The sequence below is a fragment of the Triticum urartu genome, chromosome 1 (assembly GCF_003073215.2).
Source record: "Triticum urartu cultivar G1812 chromosome 1, Tu2.1, whole genome shotgun sequence".
NCBI lineage: Eukaryota > Viridiplantae > Streptophyta > Magnoliopsida > Poales > Poaceae > Triticum > Triticum urartu.
The window spans coordinates 94,492,145-94,499,111 of record NC_053022.1 but is presented as its reverse complement, the minus strand read 5'-3'; positions in this window follow the sequence as shown (position 1 = coordinate 94,499,111).

Below are 6,967 nucleotides of genomic sequence, written 5' to 3'. Positions count from 1 at the left end.
CGTCGCGTAGTAGTGCGACATAGGCACGGGTGTGGCTGGAGCGCAGAGACGAGGATGTCGGTTTAGGCGCCATGGCCGCGGCCAACGGCGCGCGATGGTGCAGCAGCAGCTAGGCGCAGCGCGGCCGAGCAGTTAGTGGCGAGCGCGCGCGGGAGCGAGGGAGAGAGGAGGGGAAGATCACGGGGGCGGATGTAGGGCACGGGGCAGTGGGTGCTGGGGAGGACGTCGGGGACGACGGCGACGCACGGTGCTCGGTGGGAGGGGGCTCGGTGCGGCGGTGAGGTTTGTCACCCCTCCCGATCCGATTGAGAGAGAGTGGGGAGGGAGATATTTCGGGGGAGTGGGGGTGTCGGTGGGGGAGTGGGTCTCACCGGGTGGGGGATAAGGGAAGTGGGGGTGGGCCTTGGCCCAGTTGGGCAGGCCAGCTGGGCCGGAGCCCAGTGGGGGTGTTGTTCCTTTTTTTAAGTTTTGGTTTTCTGTTTTTCTTTTCTTTTCTTTATTTTATTTACATTTCTGTTTTATTTCATTTTAATGTATTTAGGCAATTCCTAAAAAGGTGTTAGCTGCTCTATAATTATCTATGCCAATTTTGGCACGCTCCGAACATTTTTGTTTTAATTTTTGGAAAACTTTTATTATTTAACTTTATTTTAAATTTGAATTTGAATCGGTTTTGAACTAACGGTAGATTAGCAACAGTAACCGTGGTGATGTGGCACCATTAGTGTGGATTTACTATAGCTTGATTACCCGGGCGTTACAGGAGGAGTACAACCGATACGTGAGGATCGCAGACGGCGACCCTGTTAAGCTAGCTACGATGTTGTAGATACAGTCTTGGTATGACAACAAGGACCAACTAGCGGCGACCGCGACATCCATGGCCAAATATCTGCAACATAGCGAAAAGGCGGCGATACTCCCGAAGGGAGTCGCACGGGAGTACATACAGCTGCTCCTATGGGCCATGGAGCAAACAGATTCACCGAATCCGATCGTGAGGGAGCGATTGTGGGAGTATCGATCCCAGATGGAGCATCCACCAGAGATGGAAGGATCGAGCATCTACAGGGTGCCTTTTGTGAGGGTGTCATGTCAGAGCGAGCCGGTGGAGTCTTCGTCGACCGAACCCAACTGCAAGAGGATAAAAGTAGTTGGCCCGACGACGCTTCCGCGCCATCCTTAGAGAAGAAACTGCAAGTTCAGTTTCAGATAAGAAACTGCAAATTTCATAGGCAGAGCAATTATATTAACACGGCCTTTTCAAACAGGTATAACATCATGTCAGAAGTTTTATTCATGGTCGAAAATGGAACTACCAGCCAGTTAACATCATGTTGATCAACATTCATGCATAGCACATCTTCATATGATGCATTGTCAAAAAGATATGCTATTTTCAAAATGCCCACACAATGTCGAGTGTGCAAAAAACAGAGAAAACGAGGGACGAAGTTTTGGTAAGTGTTGGACATGGTGTGCGTAGATGACAATGGGGACCCACATGTCAATAATGGCAGAGGCAAAAAATTTGGAGATATTTTCCCTGCATCGGGTGGAATCGAACCTGGGCGGAATAGCTGTTGGTAGTGTCACTTGGCCATTGGGCTAGTTCAGTACTTTCGTTACAAATAAGGCATCGCCTCAGGTGGTCCAATCTCCTCCTGCGCCTTTCTGCGCTCGCCGCGGCGCCGCTTTCTGCCGTTGTGAACATGCTGAACAAATGAGAGGAATTTGGAGAGGACTATACATGGAGAGGCGGACAGTCGGGACCCACCAGGTCTATGACCGTACGCAAGCAAGTGCCTCATTGAAAAAAAATACATCCTCCTAATGCTATATTGATGTTGGGGCCCACGGGGTTGTCAACATAGTTACTGTTTTTTTAGGTGCTTCAACGTAGTTACTAAAGGAGATAAATTCACAACAAAGCCGGGGAGCTAGCAGGTATCATTTATTATCACTGGGGCGACAAGTATCAGCTGGGTTGTGGGCTGCCCCATCTACGCTTTCTTTTTTTAACATGCGTAGCCCACGACATGCCGGTTTGTATTTTCTTGAGGGCCATCATGTATCGACCGGCCTATGGACCTCCCATCCGAGGTTTTATTTTTCCTGAAACATCGGCAACCCAATTTATGTATTTTTTGAATAAAACGCATAGACATGTTCTATTTTTCTATATAAGAATAGGAATGCCTAGTCCAACTTATGTTTCCCTTCTAACTATATTATATATATTTAAATTATTTTATATGTTATTATATATTATTGTTATTGTCATCATATATTTAACAGATACTTACATATGTAAGAAAACAATATCCCACATCTTATTTACTTAATAAAATAATTTCTTAACAATAAAATCCTGGATTTTTTGGCAACAAAAATCCTAGTGATTGTGTACAAAAGCTTGGTAAGATTTAAGGACCAATGTAATAATAAATCACTTATCATTTAAATATATTTATAACAAAATGCTCAGCCCCTGTGTATTTTTTGATAACATTGATGCGCCCAACCCTACATTATAATTAGAATCAGCCCAGCAAAATCATGTATTTTGAGAAAGTGCAAATGACCTATAATTTTTTAGAAAAAAATAAATGGGCCGCATGGACGCTACATTATTTGTTCACCCAGCCCAGCAAATGGACTGTAATTCTAAAGAAAATATCAAATTGACTATAAATTCTGGAAAAAATTGGTTGAATATGTGCCACATTTTTGGAGGCTGAAATGTGGGCCAATACTTCGAAGCAAACGCAAGTTGTTGTCAACTTAGTCAACAAATGATTCTGACATCGTTAGCCGTTGGATTTACATCCAACGACCGACATCCATTTTCAATCTCATGTCTTCTTCCTCCAGCGCAGTCGGGACCACCTGCTCCCGCATCTTGCTGCTAGCAGCTCTGCTTAGAAGGCTTCGCTATGAAGCACTACCCCAGCGCCGGCCAGGCCATCCCACCACCCCTCCACACCTCCTGTTCTTCTCCACCGACTGCCGAACCACACCGCACCAGAACCAGTTAACCCTCGTACACCTCTCCCTCTATGACTCCACTCCCGCGTCTTCCCATCTCCGTGTCGTTTCCTTCGTAGGCCTCGCCGTCGTCCACCACCCTGGTGCTCTCAACGCGACGTGGTCAACATGGTCAACGAACGACATCCATTGGACGTGGACTGTACGTGGAGAGGCTGACAGCTGGGTTCACGGCCGCACACAAGGAAATGCCTCCTTATTACGCGCAAAATAATGATTCCTCCACCTAACATCTGGGACCCATCGGAAGGGCCTCTGTATTTCGCGAAAAAACATTCCCCCCACTGACAGGTCGGACCCACCAGCTATATCTTTGCACGCAAGGAAATGCATCCTTATTACGTACACAAAAATGAATACTTCCCCTGCTAGCTGGGACCCAGCATAGTGGGAGGCTGACATGTGGGCCTACTAAGTTGATGGGGACGGAGGGCTTTGTCAACTTAGTCAATATGAACGATTCTAGCTTCAATGACCGTACGATGTCCATCCAACGGCTGTAGTGCTTCTTCAACCTCTGGTCTTCTTACTCCAACCGCCCAAAGCAGCGCCGGTCGTGCCGCCTGCTACTGCCTCCCATGGCCGTCTGTGTTGCCGCGGAGGCCTCACCACCCCCTACTACTCCCACCGCTGGCCAGGCCATGCGGCGACGAAACCAGTGAACCCTCGTACTCCTCTCAGTGTGGGCATCCATTGCCGCGTCTTCCCCGGCTCCGCGTCGTCCCATTCCTAGGCCTCGCCGTCGTCCACCGACTTGGTGCTCTCGGCGCGGCATGGTCAATGTGGTTAACGACCAACTTCCATCGGAAGAGTATTGTACGTGGAGAGGCTGACAGCTGGGTCCACGGCTGCACACAAGGAAATGCCTCCTTATTACACGCAAAATAATGATTCCTCCACCTGACTGCAGGGACCCACCGGACAGGCCACCGTATTTCGCGAAAAAAAAGTTCCCCCTGACTACTGGGACCCACCAGCTACATCTTCGCACGCAAGGAAGTGCCTAACAGTCGGGACCCACCTGGTCGAAGCGTACATAGCGTTGTCATTCTGGTCGCGAAAGTGTATGTACATACTGGTCGATGTAGAGGCGTGCACATGTCGTAGAAGAGGCGCGCACGTTTCATAGTAGAGGCGCGCACATAGCATGTACATGTACGTACAGCGGTCAGGGTGCAAGAAAGTAAACACGACCACGTACGTACATACGGGCGGGGTCTCGAACGCCTACTCGCACATACGTACGGCCAAGGCTTGTGTACATGGCTGGGTCGGAAGGAGAAGCTGCGTCGTCGTTGTGTTCATGGGGAGGCAACCGGCTGGGTCGAAATGGAATGTGTCATCGTGTTCATCGGGAGCCAACTGGCCTGGACAGAACAACCGATGGAAACGAGGCCTGGCGTACCCCAGAACGGAGGAAATAGCCTTGTGTTCGACCGGCCACGGTCGAAACGGGATCCTGTTCATTGGGAGGGGTCTGGCATACCGCAAAACGGAGGAAACATACTTATCTTGGGCCTCCTACGGTCAAAACGGGGTCCTGTTGATCGGGAGGGGTGTGGCGTACCGCAAAACGGAGGAAACGGACTTGTTTTGGAGTGCTACGGTCGAAACGGGGGTCCTGTTCATCGGGAGGGGTGTGGCGTACCGCAAAACGGGACTCCACGGGATACTGTTCATCTCCACCGTCGACCTCCTCTAGCCTCCCCGGGCTACTGTTCATCCATCATCGACCTCCTCCAGCCTCCACCTGCACTGTTCATCCACGGGCTCCTGTTCATCCAGCGTCCACCGCGCGCTCCTCCACCGGCTATTGTTCAACCAGCCCTCTCCACGGGGTCTTGTTCATCCATCCCTCCACCGGCTACTGTCCATCTATCCCTCCACCGGCTACTATTCAACCAGCCCTCCATGGGGGCCTGTTCATCCAGCCCTCCACGGGGTCCTGTTCATCCACCCCCCAACCGGCTCGATCGATAGGGTTCCTGTTCATCCAGCGGCAACGACCTCTACTACCACGGGGTCCTGTTCATCCAACCCCCCACCGGGAACTGTTCATCCAACCCCCCCCCAACAACGCTCACTGTTCATCCAGGGAAGGAGGCATCAGGGTTCGATCAGCTTCAGTTAGCAGCAGTAGCAAAGGAATCACTCGGGTTCAGTTAATAGCAAGGGATCGATCGATCGTTCTGGTTCAGTAAGGCGTAGCCTGCAGTGCAATCGCTCGGGTTCAGTTAGAGCCCAACGCCTTTCTCGGGTGCAGTTAGAGTGCAACGCCTCGCACACACGCGCGTACATATGAGAGAAACGCGCAACGCTCGACCCCCGACCACCCACCATAACCGGGAACTCCCCCAATATTTTCCTCGCCCTCACTTCTACCATGGTTTTTTCTGTCATGGACGGCCCAAAGAATGTCATGCAGCTGCGTCTCTGGCCCGCCCAGGACGAAAAGCCCATTTTCTGTCATGATTTTTTGTCATAGAAGTAGGACCCCACCACATCTATGATGATACCGGGTTTTGTCACAATTATCGTCATAGAAGTGTCATAAGGATGACAGAAAAAATTCGTTCGGCCCAAAATGTCATGGATGTGTCTTTTTTGTAGTGTGTGTTTGAACTAAAACAATTGCCAGACACTTTGAAATATGCTTATCTTGATGAAAATAAGATATATCCTGTTATTATTAGTGCTAACCTTTCAGAACATGAAGAAGAAAGATTATTGAAAGTTCTAAGGAAGCATCGAGATGCTATTGGATAAACTCTTGATAATTTAATGGACATTAGTCCCACTCTAAGTCAGCACAACATTAATATGGCACCTGATGCTAAACCTGTTGTTGATCACCAACGTCGGTTAAATCCGAAGATGAAAGAAGTGGTAAGAACGGAAATATTAAAACTTCTGGAAGCGGGTATAATCTATCCCATAGCTGATAGTAGATGGGTAAGTCATGTTGATTGTGTCCCTAAGAAAGGAGGTATAATTGTTGTTCCTAACGATAAGAATGAACTTATTCCACAAAGAATTGTTACAGGCTATAGAATGGTAATTGATTTTAGAAAATTAAACAAAGCAACTAGAAAAGATCATTACCCTCTGCCTTTTATTACTCAAATGCTAGAAAGATTATCTAAGCACACGCATTTTTGCTTCCTTGATGGATATTCTGGTTTTTCACAAATACATGTTTCTCAACCTGATCAAGAAAAGACCACTTTTTCTTGTCCCTTTGGAACTCATGCTTATAGACATATGCCTTTCGGTTTATGCAATGCACCTGCTACCTTTCAAATATGTATGACTATTATATTCTCTGACTTTCGTGAAAAGATTGTTGAGGTTTTCATGGATGATTTCATTGTTTATGGGAAGTCTTTTGATGATTGTTTAAGAAATCTTGACCGAGTTTTGCAGAGATGCAAGCAAACAAATCTTGTCTTGAATTAGGAAAAGTGCCACTTTATGGTTAATGAAGGTATTATCTTGGGCCATGAAATTTCTGAAAGAGGTATTGAAGTGGACAAAGCTAAGGTTGATGCAATTGAGAAAATGCCATGTCCTAAAGATATCAAAGGTATTCATAGTTTCTTAGGTCATGATGGTTTCTATAGGAGATTTATCAAAGACTTCTCTAAAATTTATAGGCCTCTCATGAATCTTTTGCAAAAGGATATTCCTTTTGTTTTTGATGATGATTGTTTAGAAGCCTTTGAAACACTCGAGAAAGCCTTAATTTCTACACCTATTGTTCAACCACCTGATTGGAACTTGCCTTTTGAAATTATGTGTGATGCTAGTGATTATGTTGTTGGTGTTGTTCTAGGACAAAGAGTTGATAAGAAACTGAATGTTATTCATTATGCTAGTAAAACTCTAGGCAGTGCTCAACGAAACTATGCTACTACTGAAA